The sequence below is a fragment of the Myxine glutinosa genome, chromosome 5, assembly GCF_964187855.1.
Source record: "Myxine glutinosa chromosome 5, kmMyxGlut1.1, whole genome shotgun sequence".
NCBI lineage: Eukaryota > Metazoa > Chordata > Myxini > Myxiniformes > Myxinidae > Myxine > Myxine glutinosa.
This window is the reverse complement of record NC_136265.1, coordinates 190,302,498-190,324,527: the sequence shown is the minus strand read 5'-3', so window position 1 is coordinate 190,324,527 and position 22,030 is coordinate 190,302,498. Positions and strand designations below refer to the sequence as shown.

The window sequence follows — 22,030 nt, the reverse complement described above, 5'->3', positions numbered from 1 at the left end:
GGAGTACCCGAGTTTTTGTTTTGCTCAATAAAGAAACTCGGACGAATTCCCGTCTTTTGTCGCGTCAATCCTTTCGACTTGTGTAGGAGCACAGCTCCTTCACACATACACATATATACACACACATATACACACACACACACACACACACACACACACACACACACACACACACACACACACACTGCACTGGGGAGTGGGACACCCACGGGGGGGAGTGGATCACCCATGGTGGGGAGGGGGGGTGTGTGGATCACCCATGGGGGGCGGGGTGGATCATCCACAGGGGGTGGGGTGGGCTACACATGGGGGATTGGGAGAGGATCACGACGTTCATTGGTGTCTCGTTCTGTTCCCTCATTCTTTTATTCATTTTGAAAATGGCAGTAACAGATAACCCTCATGCAACTCATTGAGACAGCGCTGACATAAAGAAGCAGGAATGACCACCCACATGCCCCACATTATGGAACCTTGAGCGAAAGACAGCTCGGATGCACACAATGCATATGGAGCATATTCTGACGTCGAGAGCAACTCGCACCAAGAACCTGACAAAAAAACACGATGAAAAAACGTGAAATGGAGTTTCTTTATTAATCCTAGATGTGTACACGATTGATTCAGCCTTGAAAATTCGTGAGAAAACCAAAAAAAAAATATTAAAGATTTCACGATTTTATTTCCTCGAGAAAAAATCTTCTTTGGGCGGTGTATAATCGCTTCGAACGAAACAGACATTGCCTGGTGAGTGGGTTGTTGTAATAAAAATGTTGAAATTGTTGTAATTAATATATCTCAGCAATTATGTGCGTGAATTTTCTCAATTATTGCTGAAACCGAGATTAAAACCATCGATTAAAATGAAATCAGATCGTGATTCGTGAATTACAATCGAGATTACAGGCTTATGTTATCGGCCTTTGAAAATGCATTTGGTTCTATAAACGGAAACATTCATCGGATTTTATTCCCGGTTTTTTCAACTGAGTCTAAAACCATGTTAGCGACTGTGAAAAATGAAATTATATATCGAATTAGAGTTGAAATAAGACACCCACGGGCCTAACTAAACAGGCCTCAAAGCTATGCGAGTTAATAAAATGGCGGATATTTGTTTTTGAAGCCTCTCCCAGAATTGGTGGAGCTACTCTGTCAACGGAGGAAGCCTCACCCCCGGACAGACGCCCGGATCACCGACGGAGAATATAATATGGACTAATGGGGTCACCCGTGGGAATCCCACGGGTATGTACGTGTGTGACGTTTGGACATCTTGATTTACATGCTGCACATTAAATTTTACAAAATGGTTAAAATGGTGTAATGAACACAATTTATTTATTTCACATCATATGTGACCCCTCACTCCTCTCCATCCTCACGCCTCTCCAATGCCACTCTTCCTCACACTCCTCTCCAATGCCTCCTCACACTCCTCTCCAATACCTCCTCACACTCCTCTCCAATACCTCCTCACACTCCTCTCCAATACCTCCTCACACTCCTCTCCAATACCTCCTCACACTCCTCTCCAATACCTCCTCACACTCTCCAACCCCTCACACTCCTCTCCAACCCCTCACACTCCTCTCCAACCCCTCACACTCCTCTCCAACCCCTCACACTCCTCGCCAACCCCTCACACTCCTCGCCAACCCCTCACACTCCTCTCCAACCCCTCACACTCCTCTACAACCCCTCACACTCCTCTCCAACCCCTCACACTCCTCTCCAATCCCTCACACCCCTCTCCAATCCCTCACACTCCTCTCCAATCCCTCACACTCCTCTCCAATCCCTCACACTCCTCTCCAATCCCTCACACTCCTCTCCAATCCCTCACACTCCTCTCAAATCCCTCACACTCCTCGACAACCCCTCACACTCCTCGCCAACCCCTCACACTCCTTGCCAACCCCTCACACTCCTCGCCAACCCCTCACACTCCTCTCCAACCCCTCAAATTCCTCTACAACCCCTCACACTCCTCTCCAACCCCTCACACTCCTCTCCAATCCCTCACACTCCTCTCCAATCCCTCACACTCCTCTCAAATCCCTCACACTCCTCTCAAATCCCTCACACTCCTCTTCAATTCCTCATACTCCCCTCCAATCACGCCTCACTCTTCTCTCCAATCGCTCCTCACTCTCCTCTCCAATCGCTCCTCACTCGCCTCTCCAATCGCTCCTCACTCTCCAACCCCTCGCTCCACTCCAACATCCTCCTCTCCAATCCCTCACACTCCTCTCCAATCCCTCACACTCCTCTCCAATCCCTCACACTCCTCTCCAATCCCTCACACTTCTCTCCAATCATTCACACTCCTCTCCAATCCCTCACACTCCTCTCCAATCCCTCACACTCCTCTCCAATCCCTCACACTCCTCTCCAATCCCTCACTCCTCTACAATCCCTCACACTCCTCTCCAATCCCTCACACTCCTCTCCAATCCCTCACACTCCTCTCCAATCCCCCACACTCCTCTCCAGTCCCTCACACTCCTCTCCATTCCCTCACACTCATCTCAAATCCCTCACACTCGTCTTCAATTCCTCATACTCCCCTCCAATCGCGCCTCACTCGCCTCTCCAATCGCGCCTCACTCTCTTCTCCAATCGCTCCTCACTCGCCTCTCCAATCACTCCTCACTCTCCAACCCCTCGCTCCTCTCCAACCCCTCGCTCCTCTCCAACACCTCCTCACACTCCTCTCCAACACCTCCTCACACTCCTCTCCAACACCTCCTCACACTCCTCTCCAACACCTCCTCACACTCCTCTCCAATACCTCCTCACACTCCTCTCCAATACCTCCTCACACTCCTCTCCAATACCTCCTCACACTCCTCTCCAATACCTCCCCACACTCCTCTCCAATACCTCCTCACACTCCTCTCCAATACCTCCTCACACTCCTCTCCAATACCTCCTCACACTCCTCTCCAATACCTCCCCACACTCCTCTCCAATACCTCCCCACACTCCTCTCCAATACCTCCTCACACTCCTCTCCAATACCTCCTCACACTCCTCTCCAATACCTCCTCACACTCCTCTCCACTCCAATCAGCCCTCACTCTCCGCTCCAATCGCCCCTCATCGATCCGCTCCAATCGGCCCTCACTCTCCGCTCCAATCAGCCCTCACTCTCCAACTCCTTGCTCCTCACTCTCCAACACCTAGCTCCTCGCTCTCCAACCCCTATCGCCTCGCTCTCCAACCCCTCGCTCCTCGCTCTCCAACCCCTCTCTCTCCAACCCCTCGCTCCTCGCTCTCCAACCCCTCGCTCCTCGCTCTCCAACTCCTCGCTCCTCGCTCTCCAACTCCTCGCTCCTCGCTCTCCAACTCCTCGCTCCTCACTCTCCAACCCCTCGCTCCTCTCCAACCCTCCTCATCGTTGTTGCAGCAGCATTCTGTGCAGTTCTCCCGTCTCGTGCGGTCTCTGTGCGGTTCTTGCTACATCCTGTTCAAGTCTGGATTGACGTTCGTCGACGGACTCGTTCGCCCGCCTCATTCGTTTTCTTGCTACATCCTGGTCAAGTCTGCGTTCTTCATCGACAGTCACATTCATTTTGGAAATGGAAGTTTCCACGCAACGCATGAATTGTCACGATCCTCAAGAGGAAGTGTCTCGTAATTATCAAATGACAAATGGCAAGTAAATTACATTGTGAAAATTAAAGATTTCAAATAAACCTATTTAAAGTGTATGCGCACATAACTAATAAAAAAAAAACGAAGAAATATCTCTCGGTAATTTCCTGAAACATATTTTACTTCCGGATAATAATGTTGAATGAAATAAGAAAGAACGAAGATATAGATGTCGTTTTTGTGCCGACTGTCATAAAACGTAAAAGTAATAAATGTTAACGGAAAAGAAAAAGCGAATTTTTAATATATGTCGACATTTTCCCCAACTGTTATTTTAGGCGGTGTATTTTCGTGTATCATCGTGGCGCGATTTTTATAAATATATCTCGGCAATTTCCCGTGTGTGTGTGAATGCTCTCAATTATTTCTGACACCGAGTCTAAAACCATCGATAAAAATTAAATCAGATAGTGAATTTGAGATAAAATCGTGAGGGTGACTCAATGAATGGGCTTTAGTTTATAGGCCTTTGAGAAATCATTTCGTTCTATAAACGGAAAGTTTCTTGGGATTCTCTTCCCATTTTTTTTCAACCGAGTCCAACACTATGTTGGCGACTGTTAAAAATGAAATGATATATCGAATTAGAATTGAAATAAACCTGTGTGAGAGAGAAAGACAGCATGGGCCTAACTAAACAGGCCTCAAAGCCATTCGAGGTAATAAAATGGTGGATATTTGTTAACATGAAGCCTCTCCAAGAATGGGTGGAGCTATTCTGCAAATGGACTAAGCCACACCCCCGGACAGACGGACAGAATCACCTTCGCCAATATAATATATAATATAGATAGGTTACAAATATTAAGCGAGGTTATACAATCAATCCATCTAGCAAAGAACTCTCTCTCTCTCTTACCAACATGAATCATTGTCTGACTTTGGCTCATAGCAGGCCATGTCTCGCACGACCGTTTGCATGACTGGATCTTAAATAGCCTCGAGACCCTAGCGGCAACGCCAACAGTTCCACTTTTTCTTCACAATCACTACAACTACAAAGCAGATTATCAACAAATCAATGGCAGATCACCTATTCAAACGATTTGGAGGTCGGCACGATCGACCACTACACGTTCGGTAAATCCCCTGCTCAGGAATTTGTTCTTCCTCTTCCTGAGGCATCTCCTCGATTGTCGTGAGATTCCTCAGAGAAATGGGCGACACGGGCACTATCTCTGGTAAACTATTGAAAGGCACAGCAATCTTCTCGGGAAAACCTTTGGGTGACTTTACCTGCAACTTCGGTTTCCAAATCCTATCCACAACCTCCCCTCACGGTGCGAGATGACGAACTCACACTGTGCTCTCGTGACCATCGGCCAAGCGCACTTGTGCATACTCCTCATTATCTTTGAGAAGATTCACTTCATCCACGAGATGCTCGTATTTGCTTTGACGCATAGATCGACGTAACAAGACTGGTCCGAGAGCGGACAATCATGTCGGTAACGAGTGTCCACTGGAACTCCGGCGATGATAACTGAAGAAGCGTTTATTAAACTTGAATTCTGGTCACCATGGACAAGATGCTGAAATTGAAGAAGTTTGACGTGCACCCGAACACTGCTAATGCCGGCGAGGAGTGGGCTCGCTGGATTCGTGTCTTCAGATGATATCTTCAGGCTTATGAGTCCGATGAAGTTACTGATGCGGATAAGCTTGATGTGCTTATCCGTCATGTGTCTACATCCGTCTATCGGTATTTCGCCTACTGCGCAACCTACACTGACGCTTGCGAGGCTCTCGAGACTTTGTACGTAAAGCCTCGTGGAATGATCTATGCTCGACATCTACTAGCTACCTGCTGTCAAGAACCGGGTGAGACTCTGGAGCAATTTGTGCAAGCATTGAGGCATTTGAGTAGAGATTGCAATTTTCAAATTGGTACGTTGCAGGAACTTCAAATGATTTCATGCGTGATGCTTTTATAACTGGTCTGCAATCACCTCATATATGACAACGTTTATTGGAAAATGACTTGGTGACCCTTCATGATGCTTATGAAAAGGCACATACCTTGCAACTTGCTCAGATGCGTTCGGACTCTTACGGGCGATCGTATCTACCTGTGAATGCTTTGACATCGGAGGGACGACAAGGGGAGATGCAGACACTCGCTCAATCCCAGGATACCCTGATCAACGTGTCTGCAACACGACTCCCACTCCAGGAATCTGACGGACTGGTCGATTATGAGCCATCGTCGGCAGAGGTGTCAACTCCCAAGTTAATGATGACCACATCAGCTACTACTACCAAATGTTACTTCTGTGGATATCGGAGACATTGCCGTATCCAATGTCCGGCTCACAATGGAATATGTAATAACTGTGGAAAGAAAGGACATTATGCCAAGGTGTGCCGAGCTGTCAAAACTGTCGGACCGACTTCTGCTGGTATGCAGTTGGAAGCCACTAAGCTCCCGCTACAGTCTAGTTCGCCCTACAGTCTAGCTAAAGCGGTGGTCAAGATTACGGTTATTGGTGAGGTCGCTGATGCTCTGATCGATATGGGGGAGTTCGGACAGACAAGTGAGTGCTGCATTGGTGAAGCGCCATGCCTGGCCGATCCTCCCCATGGGGAAACGAGTGTATATGGTGTCATCATCATTACTTCAAGAAATAAGGGGATACTGTGTTGTGGAACTAGGAACTAATGAGACTAAGTACAAGAACATGAAACTGATGGTACTGAGAGACTTATGTGCTGAGCTACTCTTGGGTCATGATTTTTTGCAATAGCATGCTGATTTGATTATGCTTTTTGGCAGTACTAACCCTACCTTCTCAGTCTGTAGACTGGCAGAGGTAGTCGTCGATCCGCCGTCGCTCTTTGCCAATGTAAATGCAGATTGTAAACAGATCGCTGTAAAGTCGAGGCGTTTTACTCGGGAGGCTGTGAAATTTGTTGCTACGGAGACCAGGAAACTTCTCAACGAACGTATTGTTACGGTACGCGGTTAAGGATGGTATGTTTGCCGAGCGGAGGCTCCGCGACCGAACAGTTGTTCCCCGACTAAACCCGATTCACCCAAACGTTGGCCGTATCGCGCCACCGCTATTCAATCGGGAAAAGACTAAGACGACGAATGCAAAGAGGAAGAAGAAGACGTACAGAAGAGTAACGGGGTTTATTATTATTTACACACATAAGCAAAAAGAGCAGTCACGGGTATTTACAGCGGACATGAAAACGCAGGTGACACAGTGAAAATTACTAGCTTATACAGACTTAGTTACTACCCAGGACAGCACGAACAAAACAAACTCACGTACGCAAATGGGGAACTTGCAGGCAGGAATGGATGGAAAGGATGAGCAGGTGGGATCACAGGGCACAGCGAGCAGGTCCACTCCGGGCGGGAAGCAGGGAGCCGGCAGCTCCTTGTAATCCGCTTTACAGCGCACGCCGGCAGCTCCTGGTATTCGGCTTTACAGCGCACGCCGGCAGGGTCACTCGCTGCCTCGTCAGGGCTTCACGCGGCTGGTTGAAACGGGGCTGGACTCATCTGCCGTATCTCTTTGCAACTCGTTCGTAAACGTTCCTCTGCTTTCTCTTGGACCCTTTCTTTGTCGTGTACCTCTCCACGCAGCTCAGCTCGTATTCCCTCCCTCTCACTTCTCTCCAGCGCGGGACTGACACGCCCTCTCCCCCGTGCTCTGTTTCGTGACCTTGTATGGTAATCCCACGGGCTTGTCTCCTTATTTGGGCATCGTGCCAACGGCACGCCCCTCGTGGCGAGCCACGGGCTTGTTTCCTTATTTGGGCATGGGGCTGCACAGCCCCGCCCTTCGTGGCGCGCCCTGGGCTTGCCTCTCCCTGGCGACCCCGTCCCTCCTGTTCAAACAGAGCACGGAGCACATATTCACTACAGCAGCTAATTGAGAGGGCGTGCACCCCACGCTTGTGAACTGCTTTACCCACAGATGGAGAGTTTGGCTGGGAAATGGAATTATTGAAGGGGAGCTATTCTTAATTGATTCGGTGCAATGGAGTGTCATTCTAATGGAAGACAAGGCCTTACTCTAAAACACATAATAAGATATAAGCTACTGAACAAGGGTTTTATCGTGTCCTGCAATGTGGTGTTTATGGAATTAACTACGGAGATGCCCTTTTTATCTTTACACAACTCCGGAGGCAGGAGGGGCCATATCCAAACAATGTTCATCACCATTTCCAATACAATACAACACAATCAAAAAAATGCAAGCCTCATATCCGCAACACTGCACCCTCCTCCTCTTAGGCACGTACCGGGCCTACAACTTTTATTTAGTGTGACACGTAGGTGTAGTTCCCTCTACTTTTAACCTGACCCTGAGTGCGACAGTTTTAAAACATAAATAAATATGTCCCGCTGCTCCATTGCACCCTGCCTAACAGACTCATGCCCACAGCTAACCGAATTGCGGAATGGTCTTCAAACTATACACTGACGGTGGGGAGCATTTTTTTTTTTTTTTTTTTTTTTTTTTTTTGTATACAAGATCGAGGCTCGTGAAAGAGCGAACATTAATCACACAGAAAGACAAACCGACACATAAAACATATAACATCGGGAGCGGTAGACAAGATGGGGAGAGAGGGGGAAGGACACAAACACAACATTTGAGAGCAGGGACCGAGAGACATGGAGACATCGAGAGATCTGAGAGAGGGCGAGGGCTTTGGGGGGGGGGGGGGCATGGGAAGGGGGCGGTGGGAGAGGTATAAAACATATGGACACTGCCAGGACTTCCAGGAAAGAAGTTGGAATTTCAAACAAGGTGGATCTGGGGTGAATTAGCGGGGGTAGAAAAGATCAAGGTTTTGGATGGGGGAAGATAAGAGATGGTGGTGAACAGCTGTTTTAAAGACCTGGAGGGAGGAGTGGGATTGAAGGGAGTGAGGGAGTTTGTTCCAGAGGCGGGAGAAAAGAGGAATGAAAGAGTGAAGGTGAGCAGAGAGCCGAGATTTCGGCAGTTTAACCATCAGAGGGTTGCTGGCAGATCTTGTGCGACCTGTAGGAATATTTGGGGGACAGAGCACAGAGAGAGCTGGGGGTGCAAGGCCGGAGAGGAGTCGGTAGAAGACAGAAAGACCACCTACCTGCCTGCGGTGAGTGAGTGAAAGGCCCTCAGAGATAGCTTCATCGCGGGAGATTCCAATAATTCTGAAAGCTTTGGTTTCAACAGCGTGAAGCCGAGCTAGGTGTGAGGCAGGAGCACCGGCCCATAGGGGAGAACAGTATTCCATTGAGCTGCGGATGAAAGCCTTGTATGTGGTGAGGAGCTCAGGTGTGCCGAGGAAGGACTTCGCACGACGGAGGATGCCCAGTCGGCGACTGGCTTTGGAGGCCAGCTTGGAAATGTGGTTTTCCCAAGAAAGATCATGGCAGACAATTGACATTATTTACAATTGACGCTACTTTTATTTACAAAACTAACCCAGGACCTGTAATTGTTCTTTCTGGGGGGGAGACAGTCTGCTCTGCATCAATGCACCATGAAAGCACCCAAAACGCACCAAAACACCCTCAAGCACCAATCGGTGCAGTCACCACAGTTCATCAGTGTTCATGAATATAAAAACAACAACCCCTAACCCTGCAGGTGGTCTCTTGCTCTTCGGCTCCCTCTGCTGGCTATTATTATTTCTTCCAGTTGTTGTCTTTTTCCTTTGCTGGCGGCCTATTTGCAATGAAATGCACCTTACGTGTCCGTTTTTTATTTCTTTATTTATGGCCCACAGGGCCGACTACGTGTGGTTCACCTGTGGGGCATCGGTGCCCTGTGGCCAAGGTCCGCCAGCAAGATTTCGGGCCCTCATGGCCGGTTCCAGCAGAGGGGCCATGCCCCAACCCATGGGGTCCATCAGTGGTGCTCGGCCACAGACATGTGGTCCATAATGTGGTGCATCGATGCAGACAGCTGGTTCTGGGAGTTCCGGGCGCACAATGGCGGGCTCACGCACGCTCCCCTCGGCGCCCAATGGCGCACAGGTCATGTGGGAGACAAAAGGGGGACAAGACAGATGAGCGAGGGGTAACGTCACAAGGGTACACATCAATAAGGCAATGCAAGGTGAAATGCGTACGGAGGGCGAAGTCAGAAAGCTCGTCCCTACCGTACGTCACCCCCCTGTCACCTACACTACCCTTGCCCTTACCCCATATGTACAAAACCTACACATTTACAAATTCGTCGCTACTGTCACGTCTTCCCCATATTTCTTCAATACCAAATTCGTCACCACAATCCCTCTAGCCAAAATTTGCTATCACCCAATTCATCATCAACCCTCATAAGGAGGAAGAGATGGAACATCAAGCACAATGTCACACCCACGTCATGATGCGTCTCACAATCCAAAACATTTGCACATAAAAAATAATCAAAACATGGCATGGTGTGGAGGTACGTCATCTCAGGTGAGTGGATGCAGATGGTGCGAGGAGACTTCATCCTAACTACTTTCTAAATGACTTTAACACACTTTACACTACCCGGGGTCTCTCCCTGCCAATCCATTGGCCAACTTACACTATGGGTTCTAAAAACCAATTCCCATTGCCCAAACTGTGGTGCTTCTCAATTTGGGGTCTCACTCCCCCGATTCATCTCCCGGTGCCCTTGCACAATTTCGGGGCTGGGTCGTGTAGCTCTCCCAGCAGGTCTACCCACCTGCACACCTCCACCACTGTAGTTGCCACCCGAGCTTACCTAGCTCCTCACCCTAACCTATCTAATTGGGGAAGGCCCCTCCTGGCTCTGTCACCCCTCGGTGCCCTCTGGCACTGGGCTACCCGGGTCCGTCCTCCGGATCCTCGGGCCCCATCCACAACTACCCTACCAGCTCCCAGAGCCCACCTGCGGCCTCACCTGGCCGACATCCTCACAGTGGTGGAGTGCCCAAACCAACTACACACACTAACAGGCTACACGCCCAGCCATTTCCACAACACTAATGCACCCATCCAAACATCATTCTTCCACCCGCACCACAGATGCCAATATCCAACCACAATTTACCTATAGCCTCTCCCAAACACTTACACTACCCGCCCCGGGTATCCGTGATGGGGGTCCACTCTTCCCCCATTCACACCTTCGCACCATCCACTCCACTCCATATTTTCCACCATACTCACTCCACGACCATCCATTCCAAGACTCCGTATATTCCACACTCCATGTCTTCCACACAACCATTTATTCCATACACCTGTTGGTGCACACCTGTGCACTCACACCTGGTGCCACCTGCACCCTCCTTCTCCCTGGACCATTTGGTCAACACAATACACATCACTATCACTATCACTCTTGCTCATACACTGCTCCATCCACCTGTTCAGTTGCACACCTGTGCAATCACACCTGTTCAATCACACCTGTTCCTCACACACTGCTCAATACACTTGAATACACCTCCAACACTCACACGGCATCATCTCAACTACCTGTTGCCCTTCTAACTTAGTGCTCCCCGTCTTCCCTTTAAACTAAGCACATACCACGTCATTATCATCCAAACTACCCTCTCTATGTCCCCAGCTACCTGTCCAATGTAGCTACCTAACCTTACCGTTACCTAATGTCAATCTTCTAGGGCCCTACACATTATCCAAACCCTCCCTCGGTGAGCTTACACTGCCATAAACCCCATAAAACTAGTGCTCCTTTGCCCCCCTCTGTGAGGGATGGTGGATTGGCCATCCCATCACATGGGGCATCTCTTACTATAAATTTTGCTCGTCCAATTTCAACAAATCAAAAATTTGCCAATCATCTGCCAATCACTGTACCATTACCAATCATCACTCTGCCAATCCTTTGCCAATCATCAAATTTTGTTTTTCTAATTTCGGGGCCAAAACACTATCCTCGTCATCACAGTCTACTTACTAGTGCCTCTCGGTGCGCCAATTCACTTCCATAGCTCGGCTTCGTAAAGCCGAGCAATGAATGCGGATTGTTTGGTGCCAGCGGCTGGATACGTCCCGCATTCGGTGCAGGGACGGGGGCTTACCCGGGCCGAGATCCCACGCACCACCTCGGCACGGAGCCATCCCATGGCCCGATCTCGACCTGCCGGAACGTCTCAACAAAAAGGGGTCGCCATGACAACCCTTCCTATCGGGCTGCCCGCTCCGCCTAGCGGAGCACGGACGCGGCCGTTCTAAACGCGGCCCAGCGTGGATCACGTACGGCGGTCCTTTCGAACCCGCCGTGGTTCGGATCCCCGCTGGTCCTCACGGCACGCAAAGCTGCCCGACGCGCACCGAGGGCCCGATTCGGCTATAAGGTCGTTCTAACCTCTAACCCGGTTACCGTCGATGCCTCACCTGCATGCTTACACCCCGCAGCCCATTCCTTGCTCAAACATCCAGCTGTTCCCATGCTCCTCGTCATTGCACCTTCTCTAACGCACCCAGGTACACTCATTCCGCTCACAGACTTGGTCACACACCTGACCACCGAACACCTTGGCACACATTCGTCGTTCGCACACCTCACCAACACACCTCTTCGCGCCCCCTCCTCGGTCACCTCCTCTGTGACAATCACAGGTGTGCTCTCACTCGCACACCCAACCACGTGCCTCACTACCAACTTAAGTGTGCATTCCCACACACGCTCTACCATTCCAGGTGTGCATCCTTCCATTCCAGGTGTACATCCTCTCTCACCTGCCACAACCAACTCACGCTCCGTGTCACCCTTACTACTCTCACCTCCACTCTGGACAGCGCACTCACCCTTACTCTCGACAGCGCACTCTTTCCTCATGCACCCGTCCGTTACACACCTTTCTCGCGTACACTCTTGCGCACACTCTCCCGTTACACCCTCTGTAACACTCACCACAGGCGTGCATTCTCCCTCACTCTTGACAGCGCACTCTTTCCCCATGCACCCGTCCGTTACACACCTTTCTCACGCACACTCTTGTGCACACTCTCCTGTTACACCCTCTGTAACACTCACCACAGGCGTGCATTCTCCCTCACTCTTGACAGCGCACTCTTTCCCCATGCACCCGTCCGTTACACACCTTTCTCGCGTACTCTCCTGCGCACACTCTCCCGTTACTTCCTCCGTAACACTCACCACCGGCGTACATTCTCTCGTTACATCCTCTGTAACACTCCTCACTACGCGCTTCCATGTGCTCCCTCGCACACGCGCTACGACCGACTCACTCTCGACAGCACCCTCACTCCTCGGCGCGCACTTTTTCCTCACACACCCCAGAGTCGGACATTCTCGCACACGTCCTCTTTCGCACACCAGACCTGTCGCACACTTCACCAACGGCCTCTCACGAACACCCGGATCCAAATCAACCCCCAAGCCGACTGAAGCTTTCCTCACATCATATACATTTCCACGTATATCGCCACTCACCTTGGCACCTCGTCTCCGCACCTCCTTCGCCACCTGCAAACTCTTTATTTGGTTAGCGAGCACATCATCACAATTTGAGCACCGACCTTGTACATATTCCATCACCTCCTCCTTTATCTCTCTCTTAGTTTCTGTCCGTCCCTTCTTAATTTCACTCACCTCTTCTTCCACTTCCTCTAATTTTTGCTTCACCTCTTTTATTTCCCGGTGCGTCTCCTCAAGTTCGTCCTCTAAGGCTATCTTGACCGTCTCTATGTGCGTCCTCACCTCTCGGTCCTTCGTCTCCATTACTTCTGTCACCTCATCCAACCTCATTGTCAGTCCCTCACGTACCATCTGACATTGCCTCTGTGTCGCTATCAAGTCCTTTTTTATGTCGTTTTGTGTCGCTTTTAACCCTCCTAGTACCGCAGTGTTCCTTTGAACCTGCTCCACTAACTCCGTCTGTCCCACCGTCAGCTGTTCCACCTCCTCCGTCAGACCCTCTATGCCCCCCTGTAACCTAGCCGTATTATTCCTCACCTCTTTCTCTATACGCTTTTCACCTCGCTTTACCTCCTCGCGTACCCCCGAGACCTCCTCACTTACACCTCGTCGTATCTCCTCTTTCATCTCCTCCCTCTCTTTTGTAGATGCTGCCCTCATCTGTCCCAATTCATCCCTCTGAGCATCCAATTTGGTTTCTACCCCGATTTTTACCTCCTCTATCTGCTCTCCCATTTGTTTAATTTCTCGGGTGGATTGCTCCCCTATTGCCCGCAATTTGTCTTCCATCCTATTTTCTAGCCCATCTAACCCATTTTTCACCCCCTCTATCTGATTCTCCTGGGCAGCCATTCTATTTTCCACCCCCGTTAACCCATGTTTCACCCCTTCTATCCCATTGTCTAACCCCTCAAACGTCTTGTCTAATCCCTCAAATTTCTTGTCTAATCCCTCAAATTTCTTGTCTAATCCCTCACCGGTACCCCTCGCTTCGTCCCTCATTACCCCCAATTGCTCACTCTGAGCATCCATCCGGTTCCCCATTTGCTCACTCTGAGCATCCATCGAGTTCCCCATTTGCTCACTCTGAGCATCCATCCGGTTCCCCATTACCCCCATACTGTGTTTCAAACCTCCAATTTGGTCTCCTATACTCATCTGTACAGCTGCCTGTAGCTGCGCAATGAGGGCCTGCATGTCAATCGGCTGCATGTTAAAGCCCGCTGATACAGCGGGCTCGGCTACCGCGCGCTCGTGCGAGGCGCCTTTTTGCGCACCTGAAACCTCGTGCGCGAGAGCGCCATTTTGTGCACCTGATACCCCCTCAACCACATTGCCAATGTTCTCCTCTACTTCGTCCCTCTGATCCTGGGTTACTCCTAACCCCTCCTCTAGCTCACCCACCGGCATCCCGTCGCCTTGACCAGCCATGGTGCGATTTCAAAATTCGGGTTTTGCTTTAAAACAACACAAATTTCCAGCAGTTCATAATTTTGAGCGCGTTAAGCACGCTTCGGGTCCGATCCGACACTCCTGACACCAATTGTTACGGTACGCGGTTAAGGATGGTATGTTTGCCGAGCGGAGGCTCCGCGACCGAACAGTTGTTCCCCGACTCAACCCGATTCACCCAAACGTTGGCCGTATCGCGCCACCGCTATTCAATCGGGAAAAGACTAAGACGACGAATGCAAAGAGGAAGAAGAAGACGTACAGAAGAGTAACGGGGTTTATTATTATTTACACACATAAGCAAAAAGAGCAGTCACGGGTATTTACAGCGGACATGAAAACGCAGGTGACACAGTGAAAATTACTAGCTTATACAGACTTAGTTACTACCCAAGACAGCACGAACAAAACAAACTCACGTACGCAAATGGGGAACTTGCAGGCAGGAATGGCTGGAAAGGATGAGCAGGTGGGGTCACAGGGCACAGCGAGCAGGTCCACTCCGGGCGGGAAGCGGGGAGCCGGCAGCTCCTTGTAATCCGCTTTACAGCGCACGCCGGCAGCTCCTGGTATTCGGCTTTACAGCGCACGCTGGCAGGGTCACTCGCTGCCCCGTCAGGGCTTCACGCGGCTGGTTGAAACGGGGCTGGACTCATCTGCCGTATCTCTTTGCAACTCGTTCGTAAAAGTTCCTCTGCTTTCTCTTGGACCCTTTCTTTGTCGTGTACCTCTCCATGCAGCTCAGCTCGTATTCCCTCCCTCTCACTTCTCTCCAGCGCGGGACTGACACGCCCTCTCCACCGTGCTCTGTTTCGTGACCTTGTATGGTAATCCCACGGGCTTGTCTCCTTATTTGGGCATCGCGCCGACGGCATGCCCCTCGTGGCGAGCCACGGGCTTGTTTCCTTATTTGGGCATGGGGCTGCACAGCCCCGCCCTTCGTGGCACGCCCTGGGCTTGCCTCTCCCTGGCGACCCCGCCCCTCCTGTTCAAACAGAGCACGAAGCACATATTCACTATAGCAGCGAATTGAGAGGGCGTGCACCCCACGCTTGTGAACTGCTTTACCCACAGATGGAGAGTTTGGCTGGGAAATGGAATTATTGAAGGGGAGCGATTCTTAATTGATTCGGTGCAATGGAGTGTCATTCTAATGGAAGACAAGGCCTTACTCTAAAACACATAATAAGATATAAGCTACTGAACAAGGGTTTTATCGTGTCCTGCAATGTGGTGTTTATGGAATTAACTACCGAGACGCCCTTTTTATCTTTACACAACTCCGGAGGCAGGAGGGGCCATATCCAAACAATGTTCATCACCATTTCCAATACAATACAACACAATCAAAAAAATGCAATCCTCATATCCGCAACAGTATTATCGAGCCGAGTGAGCCGCCGTGGCGGGCTCAAGTGTTGGTGACAACCAGTCCAGATCACCGAAAACAGATGGTGATAGATTATTCCCAAACCATAAATCGTTTTACGCAATTAGACGCGTACCCCCTGCCTCGCATGGACGAGATGGTAGGAGAGGTGCCTAAATATCAAGTATTTAGGACATTAAATTTGCGTAGTGCTTGCCATCAAATTCCGATGCCAGAATCTGATAAGCAGTACACGGCATTCGAGTCTGGTCAGAGACTCTATCAGTTTCCCGCATACCCTTTGGGGTAACAAACGGAGTTGCGTGTTTTCAATGAGCAATCGATGATATAGTCTCGAGAGAGAATCTTAAAGACACCGTTGTTTATGTAGATAGTCACGGTATGTGGACGAACGCAGGACGAGCATGACAATAACTTAAAACGATTCATGGACGTGGCTCGCAAGTATAAATTGACTCTCAATGATGACAAATGCACCTTCTCAGTGACAACTATCAATCTTTTGGGATATACCATTTTGGAAGGCTCAAATTGTCCTGACATGAGTTGATTTCTGCCTCTAATGGAAATGCCACCTCCTCATGACTTACCCGTGCTGAGATGAACTCTGGGACTATTCGCACATTATTCCAAATGGATCCCGAAGTATTCCAAGAAAATTTGTCCTCTGGTTGAAAGCAAAAAATTTCCGTTGTCTTCAGTAGCCAAACTGGCTTTTCACAATTTGACTAATGATATTGTTGCGGATTCCGGTTCTGTTGACGTACTAAGGGGAGGGGGGAGGTAGGGGGTGAAGACCCCATTTCCCCCACAGACACCGGACCCACGGGGTTGTCGATCATGACTAAACTCGTGGTCGACGAGTTGCTAAGCAACTTCAAATGCCAATCCCACAACCACGGGTGAAGGGTTATTGGTCACTACCGAAATACCTTTGAGACAACGTGGTTAGAAAGACCGGGAAATGAACCCCTCCTCTTGCTATTTCACACCTTATTCCAATTGAGTGCACCGAGCGGTTTTTGCGCTGGTGTGAATCACGGTTATGCTGCGGGATTTATGAACCTAATTAAAGAGTCAAATTTGGTTCGGACTATGCTGGGCCAATGGGGAAAAAGACGTACACGAACAGGTTGAAAGGAAACAAAATGTACACTTTTATTTATTATTCACAGAACAAGGACGAGAGGCAGACTTATCAATTCTTACCTATCTAAATCCCAACAGGCGCCTTGCACACACACACACGGGGGATGAATTGCACAGGTTAACTCGTACCGAGCAATATGCAGCCGCGGACTTGGGTTCGCCAGCTTCCGTGCGCAGTTCGCAGCCCGTTCAGGACGCGCAGCTTGAAGAAGGTCCGCAGGATGAGCCACCACGTCAAAGTCAGCACGAACGACGATTCAGGTCAAGGAATTCAGTGCAGGAAGGACGAACCAGCACGTCTGACAGTCAGTTTGAATGACCACGATGAGAGAGGGCAGCAAGAGAGAGAGCAGAGAGAACTCGAAGTGCGATGGGCACCGGTTTATATTGGGGTGAAAGGCTTTCTAGAATGTTCCACCGCCTCTCATTGGCCGAAGTTTGCTAGTGAAGTTTGCTGGGAAAGAGTCTAGACCTGATTGGTTGTTTTCGTGTCCACGACCTCTCATTGGTTGTTTGCGTGTCCACGATCTCTCATTGGTTGTTTGCGTGTCCACAATCTCTCATTGGTTACCTGCTGGCGACGTGGGCGGTTATTTTAGCCACGCCTACCACAGTTGCGGTTGATCACGTGGACTGTGCTTGTAGCCACACCTCCTTGCACATGAATCAACGTCTTCTTTCAACTATATGAAGGTTTGAAATCCTGCCTAAACTCAATACATATCTGCTTCAATTACTGCACAATGGGAAGGGAGCTAATCTTTACATTGAATAAGAAATAACTGACTAATCCATAGAATTACTCTTTGGAAATACCCTTTAGAATCACCCTTTAGAATTACCCTTTAGAATTACCCTTTAGAATTACCATTTAGAATTACCCATTAGAATTACCCTTTAGAATTACCCTTTAGAATTACTCTTTAGAATTACTCTTTAGAATTACCCTTTAGAATTACCTATTAGAATTACCCTTCAGAATTACCTTTTAGAATTACCTATTAGAGTTGCCCATTAGAATTACCCTTTTGAATTACCCATTCGAATTACCCTATTGAATTACCCATTCGAATTACCCTTTAGAATTACCCTTTAGAATTACCCTTTAGAATTACCCTTTAGAATTACCCTTTAGAATTACCCTTTAGAATTACCCTTAAGAATTACCCTTTATAATTGTCCCCTGTCGCATCGCGGAGTGAAAGGGGGACAATGGTTTTACCCTCCGTCCGTGTGTGCGTGCGTCCGTGCGTGCGGGCGTGCATACGAACGTGCGTGTGTCCATGCGTGCGTGCATAAGCGAAGGACCGAATTCTAATTTGGTGTGTGGGTGCAACCCACGTCAAAATCCAAGATGGCCGCAGCCATGCATGTCTGACGCCATGTATGTCTGAACCTTGTGAGCGGAATATCTTGAAAAATAAGTGAAGTACCAACTTCTAATCTGGTGTGTGGGTGTATCTAGGCATAAGGAAGAACGCTATCGAAAATTGGGTCGCCACGTCAAAATCCAAGATGGCTGCCGCCATGTATCTCTGAAACTTGTGAGCGGAAAATCTTGAAAAATAAGCGAAGTACCAACTTCTAGTCTGGTGTGTGGGTGTATCTAGGCATAAGGAAGAACGCTATTGAAAATTGGGTAGCCACGTCAAAATCCAAGATGGCCGCCACTATATATATCTATGACCCTTGTGAGCGAAATATCTTGAAAAATAAACGAACTACTAACTTCTAATCTGGTGTTTGGGTGTATCCAGGCATAACGAAAAATGCTATTGAAAATTGGGTCGCCATGAAAAAATCCAAAATGGCCACCTTGCATCTTCCACTTTGTCAACTCACATCACTTCAACGACGGGGGACCGAGGCATAACGCTTGTTACCCTTTAGATTACCCTTTGGATTACCCTTTGGAATTGCCCATTAGAATTACCCTTTGAAGTTACCCTTTAGAATTACCCATTTGAATTACCCTTTAGAATCACCCTTTTGAATTACCTATTAGAATTACCCATTATAATTACTCTTTAGGATTCCCATTTAGAATTACCCATTAGAATTACTCTTTAGAATTACTCTTTAGAATTACCCTTTAGAATTACCTATTAGAATTACCCTTTGGAATTACCCATTAGAATTACCCTTTAGAATTACCCTTTAGAATTACCCTTTAGAATTACCCTTTAGAATTACCCTTTAGAATTACCCTTTAGAATTACCCATTAGAATTACCCATTAGAATTACCCATTAGAACATGTTGTCGTGTAATCGTTGTCGTATAATGTTGTCGTGTGTAATGTTGTCGTGCTACATGTTATCGTGCAATTAACTAGGGGGGGGGGGGGGGGTTATTTATTGCAAAACCACAACAATATTGCTCAAGCGGTAGTAATGTCAACTGACGACATTGTTCCTTTATTGGTGGAGACTGACGCCTCCGAGTACGAAATCGCGGCTACCTTGAATCAGTCAGGCCGACCCATGGCCTTCTTTTCCAGGACGTTATCACACAATGAGAGGCGCCATTCATCTGTTGAGAAGGAAGCTTTTGCCTTCTTGGAAAACACTTGCATTTGATTACAGACCAGTGATCGATCACTTTTATGTTTGAAGGTCAACATTCCCAGAAAATAATGAATGAGAAAATCGCTAGGTGGCGTATCGAACCTGTGGAGTTTGGCTATGACATTGTATGTTGCCCGGGCAAGGACAATGTAGCTGCCAATGCATTTTCTTGTGCTTTCTGTGCGACCATGGAGTCCTAGGGGGGATTGCGAGAGCTGCATGATTCGCTCTGTCATCCGGAAGTCACTCGTCTGGCCCATTTTGTGCAATGTCAATCTTCCCTATTCTGTTGAAGACGTAAAATGCGTCTGTAGTTCTTGTCCTATTTGTGCTCAGCTGAAACCACAATTTCACAAACCGCATCAAAGGGTTTTTATCAAAGCCACCCAACCATGGGAACGATTGAACATTGACTTCAAAGGTCCCTTCCCTACGGCCACCTCTAAACGTTACATGCTCACCATTGTAGACGAGTACTCGCATTTTCCGTTTGCTTTTCCTTATGAAGATCTCTCTTCAAATTCAGTGATTAAATGTCTTTCTGAGTTATTCGCTTTGTTTGGTTGTCCAGCGTATATTAATTCGGATCGTGGGACTGCTTTCATGTCTTGAGAAATAAAACATTTCCTTCAGGAACGAGGTATAGCCTCCAGTCAAACAACCAGCTATAATCCATAAGGCAATGGTTTCGTAGAGCGATACAAAGGCATGATCTGGCGTGCTGTTTCGATGTAACTCAAATCACGTGATCTTTTGGTTGGCCAGTGGGAAACAGTGCTACCTGACGCGCTACATTCGATCTGGTCTTTACTGTCCACTGCCACTAATGTAACACTGCATGAACACTTGTTTAGTTATCATTGCAGGAGTTCCAGTGGGCACTCGTTACCGACATGGTTGTCCGCTCCAAGACCAGTCTTGTTACGTCGATCTATGCATTAAAGCAAATACGAGCCTTTCGTGGACGAAGTGAATCTTCTCGAAGCTAAAGAGGAGTACGCACATGTTCGCTTGGCCGATGGTCACGAGACCACAGTGTCAGTTCGTCATCTCGCACCACAAGGGGAGGTTGTTATTCATCTGAAGTGCATGGAAAGTCACCCGAAGGTTTTCCTGAGAGGATTGCTGTACCTATCAAGGGTTTGCTAGAGATAGTGCCCTTGTCGCCCATTTCTCTGAGGAATCTCCCAACAATCGAGGAGATTCCTCAGGAGGAGGAAGAACGTATTCCTGAGCAGGGGATTTACCGAACTCGCAGTGGTCGATTGTTCCGGTGTGTACCCCAGTTTAGAATAGGTACACCGTATCCCTGCATGTCGAAAGAGGCGACTAAAAGGGTTGGCGTCAGGAAGGGCATCGGGCCATAAAAACATTGCCTCAAAAAGAGAACCATGACAATTACAACTACATATGGGCAGGGTACAGCCTGAAGTACCCCATGGGGGACCCCACTCCCTCTCGTCAAAACTCAAGGTGGGGGACCCGATCGAAGCAAGGGTGGAAATCACTCCATTTATGATGACGAAATGTCTGATGCCCGACGTGGAGATCGGTTTCTGAGGTTTGGGACATGGAATGTAGGGACAATGACAGGGAGATCAGGAGAAGTGGTGGAAGTATTGGTCAGAAGAAGAGTGGACATATGTTGTGTGCAGGAGATGAGATGGAAGGGAAGTGGTGTGAGAATGGTGAAGGGTAGGCAGGGACAGAAATACAAGTTTGTGTGGCAAGGGTGCCCAGAAGGCGTGAATGGTGTTGGTGTCCTGTTTTCTGAGGAGTTTGTAGACAGTGTGGTGAGTGTGACTATAGTGAGTGAAAGGTTGATGATGGTGAAAATGATGATTGGAAAGCTCTTGGTGAACGTCATCTCGGGATATGCTCCACAGGTTGGTCGGAGCGATGAAGAGAAGGACCAGTTCTGGTGTGCAATAGAGAAGCTGATGGAGAACGTGAAAGATAAGGAAGTTGTTGTGGTAGGAGGAGACCTAAATGGACATGTGGGAAGGAGTATGGACGGTTTTGAGGGAGTTCATGGGGGTTACGGATATGGTGTGAGAAATGGAGAAGGTAAAAGGATTTTGGAGTTTGCTGATGGAGCTGATTTGTTGATTTGTGATACTCAGTTCCAGAAAGAGGATAATAAGCTTGTTACATACACGTCAGGTGGGTCGACGACAACCGTTGACTACCTGCTGGTGCATAGGCGAGATAGGGGGCTCCTCCGGGACACAAAGGTGATCCCGGGGGAGGAGGCTGTTTCACAGCACCACTTGGTTGTCTGCGACATAAGGGTGAAAGGTGCGAGGAGAGCTCGGCGGGTGAAGTACCAACCGAGAAGGAAGGTGTGGAGGTTGAAAGAGGTGACAGTGAGGAGGCATTAAAAGGGAGGCTGAGTATGGTCGAGGATGATGTGGTTGAGCTTGAAAGTGGTTG

General features: G+C 48.7%; 2 protein-coding genes across 2 annotated transcripts in view; both read left to right on the top strand.

Moving 5' to 3' along the window:
• The window catches only part of LOC137428308 (uncharacterized), a 55,057-nt gene that overhangs the window by 7,114 nt on the left and 25,913 nt on the right, over positions 1-22,030 (top strand). The window lies entirely within an intron of this gene.
• The window catches only part of LOC137426592 (uncharacterized), a 39,276-nt gene continuing 17,966 nt past the window's right edge, over positions 721-22,030 (top strand). The window contains exon 1 of the mRNA XM_078779278.1: positions 721-747. The gene's annotated coding sequence lies outside the window, so the exon portion shown is untranslated. The remainder of the gene's footprint in view (positions 748-22,030) is intronic.